Genomic DNA, 11,780 nt, shown 5'->3' with positions numbered 1-11,780 from the left:
AAGATGTGACCATTCCTTCAAACATCTACCAAAGTTCCCAGATGTATTTGATATATGAAGCAAAGCCATAATTCTCCCTTCTTAAGCCTTCCTTCCTCCCAGGTGAGGATAAACCAGGAAAAATTGTGGGAGTTACTTGGACGGGTCAGTTCCAGATGGAATTTTACTTGGAAGAAAAGCATGATTCTCACAGAATACCGGCAGCATTATTTCTTGTATTATTATACAAATAAACTACAATGCATTGCATCCCAGCTTTAACAGAGAAGCTTCACAGTCACATTATAAACAGGAACATTAGGAGTTTTATCATCTTGTTCCAGGTAATCATCTTGTTCCATATAATTATTATTTAGCTTTCGCTTCTTGGATGAAGCAATCTTTGAAAATCTGTTCGTATTTAATTAGCCACATTCCCTACTGACTGCCACAGGCATCTCCTGTGCAGGTGTAGTCTTGAAGCTGTAAATTCATTTTCAGGAGCGATTCCAGGAAGGAGCTGCTGAGGGTGGAATCTGCAGCAAAAACCTTCTTCAGCATTGGTCTTACCATGTAAGAGGAGAAGATGATCTGCTCTGAGGCTCACTTCTGAGCAAGGAACAAACCAAGCAACGAGACCTGGTCAGCAGTAGGTTTTCTTGTTATTCGTTTGTGCTCAGTGCTTGGAAACCTTGCTCTTAGCTTCCTTGAAGTTACCCAGAATTTAGATGTACTCAGAATCATCCAAAAGTAGGTCCTAATTAACTGATCAAAAGGCAGGACATTGAATGAAAAATGGCTGGGGATGGGCTTTGTGTCCCCACTGACTGAGGGATAAGTCCTGTGATTGCACATGCACATTCATACCGTGCCCTCAGTCTGTGATGATCAGCTCCACATGATCCCAAGCTTTAATGCCAATGAAAAGGATGAGCATTAAAGCTGACAGCAGTGTACAGCCACTCCCAGCATTTCAGTCTGCTTCATGACTGGCTGGGGATTTCTCTTTAGGCAAAGAATAATGGCAGCTGTGATTGTTGTGGAAAGAAGAGACCAGGAAAATGAATAAAGGGGGAGAAAAAAAAATGGGGCTTCAGTATATTCCACAGTAAACCAGCAATCAGTGTCTGAGCACCTCTGTCACACTATAGGGCACAATCAAAGTAGGGTGACTGTGCTGTAGCCTTGTGACTAGTGACAGCAAAGAATGAAAGTTTCTATCCTTCTTTCATTTGCAAACCACAACTGTGTCAACCTGCCTGGGACACAAAGATTATACATGCTTAGAACATCTCCATTAGGAAGCAAAAAAAAGGCATATAGTGGGTTCCACCAGTCTTGGTGATCCAGCAGCCTCCAGCACTCAATGAAATGAGGGGCTGGAGAGAAGAAAAGGAATAGAGATATTCCCATGAGGCTGGACCCCTTGGAGAGGTCCTGATGGTGATGGTAGTGTCCCAGCATCAAACACCATCTTGAGCAATGTCCCATTTGTTGCCTCAATACAACTGCATGTACTCTGGAGCTCCCATACCTTCATTTTAGGAAGAGGAAAATTTGATATTTAACTCCCCTGCCTGATCTTGAGATAATGTCTGACTTAGAAAAAGTAATAACCTTCTGTTTAGAAATATAAATAATTTTTAAAAAGGAAGGCCGGGACTTTTGAAAGAGCGGATGGGGTGCTTGCCTCTGACCAGAGACTTCAGAAAGACAAAAAAAATCCCCTTTTAAACTGCTCAGTTTATCTGTTAAGTTTTTAAAAATAGATCTCTCTAGTCTTGTCTCAGAGTTTCACATGAAGCTCTGGAAATCAGTTCCTGACTTCTCTCTCCTGGTGCTGCTTTTATAGGAGCACGTATTTCCCCTGACGTCGGTCCAGCCTTTTCCCTTTACAGTGTTACACAATGTGCTTTGGGCAGTGGCAAACTCAGCTCTAATCTTTTCATCTCCAGAGGCAGCTGATTTTCTTTAGGTGCTCTAAGAAGAGACTTTGGGGATCCTCTGGAGGGGGCAGAATGGTAAGTCCAATTCTGCACAGTGTTCACAGTTAGAACAAATAGCCTGAGGTAAAGAGAATCCTCCTCTGCTTCAGAAGGTTTATTGCCCTGGCCCCAGGCCACAGCAATAAAGAAGTCCTTTGAAATTATTCCCCAGTCCATGATAACCTTTGTAAATCCCACATCAGGAAGGGATTTGGCAGAGTCATAGCTGCTGGTGTTGCCATTATTCTTTTCTTTGACCGCCGTCCAAAGCATGTTTGTGTTGCAGAAGACAGAGTGAGCTTTTCTCGAGTGCCTGTGCAGAGCATGGACAGGGAAATCTGTGAAGGGTCTCTGTCTCCTCTATCCTCTCTTTTCTCCATGCTGCTGTGCTGGGCTCTGGTAAGGGTAAAAGCCAGGCTTCATGTGATAGTATCATAATTATTATTAGTGTTGGATGATATCCCGAAGTGACATCAAACTCACTAGAATATATAATAAGTTATTAAGAGGATTAAACTGAACTTAAGCTCTTTCTTGCTGTCAATATTTATTGCCCACCTACTGGCACCTGAAACTGAGGAGTCTCTGTCAGTCAGAGCCCGTTTTTCATTTCCACTGAAGGAACTTCACAGAGGAAAATCCATCAATTTTAAAAGAGATGCTCTTGGTTTGAATGAGTATAAAAAAAGATGATAATCAGGCTCCTAATATTAATACATTAACCTTCTGCTTGGCTACCCACCGTCATTCCTTATCCCTGATGTAAAGACATGGATGCTGGTATGATTTCTGGGTATAGTTAAACAGGACACTACTGAAGGGATTTTTCTAAATTGGTAGCTCTGTGCTCTGTGCCTGCAGTCAGCACAACTGAAGGCTCATCAGTGCCCTGCTCTGTTTTTTCCATATATTGTCTTTGATGGACACCTGAGAGTCTCTGTGCACTTCCAAAGCCTCACAGTGGCCTTGTGTGATGGGATAGTATCCCAATTTACAAAGGATTACACATTCACTCTGCCAACCTTTAAGCTCCTGGCTTGGCACATAGGAGCCTTAGGCTCCTTACAGAGTCAGTTAAGTCTCCTGCCACCTAAATTAGGTATTCTGAATTATCGCAAGAGATTAAAAACCTGACTTTCAAGCATGGCTTCTAATCTGGGGATGTGGCACTCCTGGTTGTTCTGGGAGCACCTTGACCTTGACTAACACATGGAAAAAACTGCAGGTCCCAGAGACTTCTTGTTGACCTGGAGGCACTAAAGGCCAGGTCTCCTACTGGACAAGCAAAACCAAACACAACAAAAATCAGAAGCCAGTTTTGAAAACAAGACCTGTAGCTCTCTGCCAAAGGAGGCCTGGGATAACTTTTAGGGGATTGCTTCCCTACATTTTGAGTCCAAATGCAATACCTTAACCACAGTACTATCCTTTCCTCTTAATGACAGTAGTTATAGAAAAGTCTAGAAGCTACAGGTCAAGCCAAAGTGTTTCTTTTGGGTTTTTTAAGCAGTAATGCAAACTTCAGGAAAAGAATGTATAGGAAGGTACTGGCTCTTTAAAGAGGGGAAAAATAATTTATTGGGAGGAGAGGACTATATTTTACCCATGATCTGCCTTGTTTACTCAGAATGCAAGGAAAACAGGGCTCAGAGAATAAAATGCCATGTAACTGCAGTAGTCAATACTGCTGGACCCACAGGTAGAAATGAGCCCTAACTAGAAATGCATGTAAAGTACCATAAAAACTGAGAAACTAAAAGCTATGCAATGTGCTCAGATAAAGTTAAGAAAAATGAACTTGTTGTTGTTGTTCTACTCTCTCTCAGTTACTTTATTCCCAGACAGTGCTACCTAAAACAAAATCAAAATCAGTGGGGAAATCTGAAGTTGCAGCCAGAATTACTTGATAGTGCAGAAACAAAAGTCTTGTGAAAAGACTTCTACAAATCCTCAGTCAGTCCCTGTATCTTGGGCAAGCTACAGTTGACTGACTGAATGATAAAAATGTAAACTTTCATATTTGGGGTCAAAGATAAAAAAGTCTCCAAATGAGCCTCAAGTTTTCTTGTGAATCAGGTCCAATTTGCCTAATCTCTGCTTCCTGACCAAGCAGGAAACTACAAAGGTTACATACAACTCTATGAACAGAAGATTTCACAAGCCTCAAACCAGTAGGTTTCTCCTCTGTATTTTTAAGATCATCTGCCTTGAAAGAAACACTTCTAAAGTGAGTTGTTCTTTCTCTCTCTCTTGCCCTCTCTATGATGTTGAAAGTCATCCTGAGAATACTTAACCTCTAAAAAATATTGCCTTGCTTTCCTTTCACCTCTTATCATCTGGATTGTCAGTTCTGGGTCTTCACTATTTTTGCTTGAACATCTGCTGGCATCCTGTAAGGATGTGTGTCAATACTTCTCAGGCACTGGTTAAAATCACCAGGAGGTGGTGAAGTGGAGGGAAAGAAACTTAACGCTGGATAGCTCTGGAACAGAGATTTCCTTCTTCCAGCACATTAATTCACTTAAAATCCAAACAGCCAAGTGCTTTTTAGGAGAATATATGGATGGAAACACAGAGCTATCATTTCCTGACTCCTTGTAAGATACCACTGGTGAGTGAATGGTGTCATAACATCAAAGGATGCCAGAGTAAACCCAGTCACCTTCTTTATTCTGGAGCTATATCCAGGCCTGGATTAGGGCAAAATGTTAGAGGGCACATTTTGGGCATACACAAATCACAAATCTGTCTTTTAAAGTTTGTTTTTTGTTTTGATGTGGCAGGTCATTTTCAGCTGTTATTCTGTGAACAGCACAGTAACCTGTCCTGCATGCTCACCTTTAGGCATATTTGGACATTCTAAGGAAGGCTGTGCTGCTTGTGTCTGTCATCACCTGCTGGCACAACTTTTTAATTAAAAACTGACAAGAGCAAGAAGACTGACTGTGCAGCTGTCAGTGATTGATTTACAAGAAGTTTCTTGAATGATCCCTTTATGAGTGGAGGTTCTTTGTTATTCAACCCAAAGAGGAGCACGTAAACCACAGACACGTTCTCGGAATCTGGAAAAGCATTTGTCGTGACTGAGTGAGAGTACTCATTTGAAGTTCTTAGGAAATTTGGCATGATAGGTCCCATTTTAAAATCAATCCATTTTCTCAGCCTTGGGGCACAAAGTGAGACACAGAGGAGAAATCTGACATCATCCTCTTGTCTGACAAATCAGATGATTGGTAGAGTTGCTCTAACAAAACATTGGGATGGGCAAATGATTCACCGCACTATCCAGGGAATGATCTGTGTGGACTCTCTGGAATGTGAAGTCAGCCAGTGGTATATTTAAAAGACTGATATGTTGCTCACCTCTATCAGTAATTGCTTATATTTGTCTTAATTTCTTAGGCTATGGTCCTGCAATGGTGCTAAGGAGCAAAGCTGAATTGTGTCATGATATCTTTGAGTTTGAAACCAATTTCCAAGGTAAAATGAAAACCAGTAGGGTAGCAAGCAGATGTGGCAAGCAAGGTTTCTAAGAAGGTTACTGTCAGGAACAACTTAGCAAAAGAAAGCAAATCTTTCTGCACTTAGAACCACATCCTCCATATCTCTGCTTCCTGCAACTGTGGCTGCAGCTTGTGGGCTCAGATATGGGCCATGGTCACTGCCACCTCACACCATGCAGCTCTGTGCTGTGTAAGCATTGGCAAGCTGTGCTTAGTGCTGGGACTTGCCAAGTTTCCCAGGCTAGGCTTAGATTAGGAGCCAGAAGGTTTGGGGTCAGCACTTCATATGAGGCTAGTTTTGGGGTCTATGAAGACCTCAGGCTGGAATATTATGTGTGAATTTGCTACTACTCAAAATTTTAAAGAAGAGTAGCTACCTGCACTGTGTGCCTTTTTTGAGAGAGGTTTCACTGGCACTCATACAGACCTCTGCAGCCTCTCCCAGAAAAAGCACCAGAATGCAGACACCTTTAGAGAACCCTCTCGAGACAAATAGGAAATAACAAGCTCACCACACTGGCCCCTCTACCAAGGCAAAGCTGGAGAGCTCCACGTGAATTAATTAGCAAAGGACCAGCTGGACCACCTTATTGCAGGCATTGCAGGCAGAGGCTCTGAATGTCACAGGGTGGTTGTGTATTTGCAAAGCGCCCGAGGCTGCAGCACAGGCGCTGAAGACAACCAAACAAACAGCATAAACCCCACTGCAAGCTCCTTTGATCCTGTGTATGAATCGGGATTCAGTCAGGAGATTTATGAGAGCCACCAGTGCTGCACAAACCAGCAGGGCTGAAAATTGCACAAGAACCCAGCACAGAGAGGAATACTGAAGAACCCACCGGGCCACTGTTGTGCCAAAGTCCTTTCTCTTGTATAGGACTCTTGCAAAGCTCTCTTTGATCCCCGAAGCTGTAATACCCTCCTCTGCAAACAGAACTGGGGGTACAGGGGGATTGCCAACCTCCTAACTCATGTCTTCTATTTATATGGGCCACCAAAGCCCCCCACCCCCTCCAGCTAATTGCCCCATCTTGCCAGGCTCCAAAGCGTCTCACAATTGCTACACGAAGACTGACAGGAAGCAAAAGCAACTTGGATTACACTCTGCTGCCTCGCCTAGACTCCAGAGCATGAACTGAAATGGGGCAGTGTTAAGGGAACAGTTTTGTTTCATTTAGCACGAGGACTGATTTTAAGAAAGTATAACTTTAAACCCTTTCCTCTTTTCTAAAATCTGTTTTAGGCTTTCTGATGCCACAACTCCCCTGAAGCAGCAAGTAGTGCACACAGACAGAATGACCAACATGTAGTTCAAAAAGAAAAAGGAGCAAGAGAGGGATCTGTTCCAGCAACTACTGGACCTAATCCAAGAGAAGGCCCTAAAGCATTTCCCGGCGAATCCTCAGAGGACTGAAATGGAGCTCATTGCCCTGGAAAGAGCCCTGACACAGGCATTGCAGGGAGGAATGTCATGGATTAACTTCCTTTGTGATTGGCTCTAATGACTGCACCCCGGAGCGCTGCACTCTGGAGAAGATGCACATTCAGGGGTGATTGGAGGGCCACCCCACAGCATGCAGTGTGCAATCCCACCACCAGAAGATGGATGAGATCAAAGGCATTACTTACACTGGTCATTCTTAAGCTGTGGTGCGTGCTTTGCAGATCCCTAGCACTTGCCAGTGGAGGTCCTGATTTGTATCCAATTAACTTCCAGCCTGCTTGCTTTGTTACTTACCTACCTCATTACCAAAAGGTCAGTTCACCAAGGGCTGGCTATTCAAGAAACAATGTGCTACCTCTGGTTTTACATTTATTTTCTGTTACTATTTATCACAAAATAAACTTATTCTGATGCCACTCAACTGCAAAATTTCACTGGAGTATCACCTATTGAAAGCATAACATCCTTCCATGCTGTTAACTCCAACTGTGAGTTAAGTGCAAACACATATTCTTGGTTACACAACATTCCTTCCCTCCAACTATTTTCTGGTCTTTAAATGGGAGCATAGTGCCTCCCTGATTCTGTTTCCCTGACCACATGAGGCAGCCTGCCAGCGTATCCTCTTTGGCTTACACATGTCCAGAGGATCTCTTGACCTCCTGATCCCCACAGTCCTTCAGCATCTTTCTTGTACTCTCACAAATGTGCAAAAGCCATCAGACATTTGGCATGAAATACTCATGACGCTAAGAACCATCAGCTCTTACACAGGCATTGCTACTGACTTCAGCTATTGCAGAGCATGTTCATAGCACTCTGCAAACCCATAGGACAAAATTAGATCATTGTTTTCTTCTGTACAACCAACATAATGGGAGGTTTTAGAAAGCAGAGAAGCATCAGGCAGGGCATTTTTTCTATAATGGTATGAAGCACTCATGTTTCATGACTTATGTTAAAATCCACTAAGAAAAACCATTCTCACTGGTGGTGTCCTTGCATGAAGGGCATGAAAGGAATTTAGGTTTGCATAAATGACCTCTGCACCAAAGCAGAAACCTGTGACTTAGAGCATGTGATTTAATTTTGTGTGGTCATCTTATTTTTTATGTTATTATTATAAATCAAAGTATTAATGTGTCAGCTGCTACAGATACCTGAGAAAGCCCATTTGTCAGAAGGGACTTTTTCTAAACTGTTTGAAATGCAGTGCAAGTAATAAACCCCTTTGCATTGCTGTGTCATATTAAGTGATACAGCAGCATCTCAAAAACCACAAATGCCTGTGGAACAACAACCTCCAGAGCTGATCAGTCATTGCAAAACTGAATTTGGAGAGAAACTCTGTGTGTGTGAGCCTCTTGCTGATGCAGACAGGAGTGAAACCTCTGGCAACAGAGGCTGATGGCCCCAAGATGGCATCTGTTCCCTGCTGCACCCAGCACTGCACCCAAAGTGCTGCTGCACTGAGCAGTGGTGGCAGACAAATGTTCTGCTGAAGTACTCACTCAGTTTCCTCATAATAAATGCTTGAGAAGAAGCAGGGATGTTGATTTCCAAGCCCCCTTTACTTTATGGTGGCCATCCCAAGGTGTACTGCCAGAGAAACCACCAGGTGCAGAACAAAGGGGCACAGCATCACAACCGGGCTGTCTTCCCAAAATCCCACACCATCCTGTCAAAAAAGGTCATAGCTACATCAACACAGTGGTCAACAAGGAGGGTACTACAAACCAGCGTGGCTTGGTGTACTTAAACGCCACAAAATTTAACCATGTTTTGGCAAACAAAGTAACAAAACACAATATCTGTGTGTGAACTCGCAGCTGCCACAGAAAATAATACAATGTTAGTTCTGCAGACGGGATCTCTCTGCCTTATGTACTTCCAGAGGGAACTATAAGCCAGCCCAGCAGCTCTCCTGCAAACCATCCTCCCATTAGAAAGAACAGTGGGAATGCATGGGCAACATACATTAGAACACAGCCCATGGAAATGGCTCAGGAGCCTTTTGGCTGAAGTCCAGCCTCGAGTCAGCTGAGCATCTGCGGGAATGCTGGGCTCCTCACTGCAGGCATTGTCTTTGGGCTGACAGCAGCACAGCTGTGACAAAGCACACTGAGGGAGCCTTGGCAGAACTCTCCACTCAGAGCAAAATATTGGTGTAACATACTATGCTTGGAGTAACTATAGCAGCTATCATTAAAACCCTATAAATGTGATGATATTCTCCCAGTGCCTGAGGCTCACAGAGCCATCAGTTTATCAGGTATGAATGCAAGAGACTGGATCACACTCCAGAAGTTTTTCATGTTTTCCCAGTATAGGCTGCCTTAAAAAAAAAAAAAAAAGAGAGAAATTGAAAAGGAATTTCCTGAATAAAGGCAAAAAATTCATACCATATATGGCTGGGAATATTTGAGGAAGATGTGCTGATTATAAAAAAAAAAAAAGAATATTATAGCTAAACAGAGGATTATTACCAATTTGTTCTGACAAACACTTGTGGCACATCTTGTCTGATGGTGTCCAGTACTTCCCAAGCACTAAAAAGAACTGATGTAGAGACAATTAAAATAAATGCAATCTGTTTTGTGACCCCATTGGGAACTGGAATTTAAGTGCCAGAATGCTATCAGCATTTTACGCTTATGCACTTCCTAGGGGTCTTCCTGTCTCTTAGATTTGAAGATCACACCCCTTGGATAGATCACAGGACTCCAGAAAGGCAGGCAGGGAAACATTTATAAATATGTAGTGAGGGAAATGGATAGATCCAGTAGACTAAAAGCATGATGAGCACACGCATGAATAAATATGATAAAATTACTGTATGGTCAGAATCAGAGTTGTTGTGGGGTGGTTTTTTGTAGTTGACCTCTAAATTACAAGGGGTGACATTCTTGCCCCACTGAAACCAGTGGGATTTGTGCCATTGACTTCAAGACAGCTAGGATTTTACCCCATGTAATGAGCTATGAAACCAAGCCAAAAGAATCCCAAGTGTTCCTTGAACTCTGATGAACTGGAAATCCAGTTTCAAACTGCAGAGCCCATGTTCAGCTCTGTATGTAACAGATGCAAAGCAGAGGCTGTCATCTTCAGAAATACATCTGCAGGGGAGCTAGTCCCACAGACAATTTCGTGAAAAAAGAAAACTAAACCCCCAAAAAATCTGTTTTTCATGTTGGTCTAGCTACTGCAGCTGTGTTCCAGTCAGTATGCCTCGCCAGTTCCCTCTAGTCCAGGATTTTCCCCCCTTTCTCTTGAAGGAAAGCATTTGAAGCATGAAAAGCTATGGGTAAAATTTTGCCTGTAATGTCCCAAACGAAACAGGTGGATTATAACTAAGGAAATGGAAAATATTATTTATGACTCTATTTAGAAGATAACCAGGTTCATTATCATTTTATGGCATATGGTAGTTATTTATGGCATATGGGAATTCCCCATAGAAAATTTTCCCATATCCACGCCCCCACTCAACAGAAGAAAGATTCCTCTGTTGGTGATTCTGTAACACAGAAGAACTTGGGGTTTAAAGATCACATTTACAATATGCCATGTGTGGCTTTATCTGCCAAGGTAGTAGCTCATTGTACATGAAGAAAGGGCTGCATTGCCTCATTGGCAGTATACAATAAATTATTGACAGAAAGAAAATGTGGCCAGTAGCTGCAAATTCCTTTCTTGAGGGAATCTGGAAGGGCCTTAGTTTCTGGAGGCAAATCCCCAAGTGCAACAGTTAATAGGCTGTTTTCACTGTCCTTTCCCTGTTCCATCATTAATGTGTCCTCTCATGGCCGCATCCGTTGGATATTGATCTCGGTGGACTTCGAACTCAAAGAGCTGAGAGTGGCAAAATGACACTGGGAAAGGAGAAAAACATGCTGCAATCAGAAACCAATATCAGATTTGGGGGGCTTGCCTTGCTCTGCTTCCTTCCCCTGCCTCTTGTACAGGGGAGTTTTTACATCTCCCCTGAGCAGACATTAGCAGCATGGAGAGTATCTGCCTCAGAGTATCTGACATGTGGAAAAATAAGCCAGAGCTGGCCCTGAGGGTGGTTGAGGTGATGTGAGGTGGCTGCCCACTGCAGAGACTTTTCCATCTTTCTAAGTGACGAACTGCAGAACTGACAGCATAAGGAACAATCTGAAAGCTGGGATGCATCCTGGATGCATTCCTGACTGAGAATGTTGAGAAGTGCAGGCAGCCAGGGAGGAGGACTTGCAGAAGGCTCCTCATCTGATTTGCTGACTGAAGTTAGGAAACCTTGCTATAGTCAGGCCTCAACAGCAACATCCTGAAAACATTGAACAATAACATGTTTCCATTACATTCACAATATATTCTAAACCAGCTATCCACACACTGTTGGCCATCAGGAGCATGAGATTATCGATATCCTTTCCCACATGGACAAGCACAGAGACAGCAACTTTTACCTAAATGCCAGTCCTGGAGGTTTTTAGCAGCTGCATGTTTCTGTTTAGCCTTTCTCTGTTTTTTATTAAAATCACAGTGGTAAAAGAGCTCAGTGAAATTTTTACTGTATTATACAGCTTGACAAAGTATTTTGCAAGCAGGAAAATACAAGTGAGATTCTAATGGAAGTACGAAGCTGTATCCTGGATACAGTATGGTCCATTTACCTGTATCAAGGAGAAATGTCACACTGCAATGTGAGTGTGTGTTACCACGAGATAACACATGCCTTCTGGGAATTAGGAAACACTTTGCCTTGCTTGAGCCTTCAGCAGAACAACAGGAATTATCTCATGGTAATAAGTAACCCAAAATGTCTAATTCTTGCAAGAAAATGGCAAGGAGAAAACAAACAATTACTTCATTGTTATGAAAGAA

The sequence above is a fragment of the Corvus kubaryi genome, unplaced genomic scaffold, assembly GCF_017639235.1.
Source record: "Corvus kubaryi isolate FWS band 111438036 unplaced genomic scaffold, C.kubaryi_AGA036_p1.0 65158, whole genome shotgun sequence".
NCBI lineage: Eukaryota > Metazoa > Chordata > Aves > Passeriformes > Corvidae > Corvus > Corvus kubaryi.
This window is presented reverse-complemented; position numbering follows the sequence as displayed.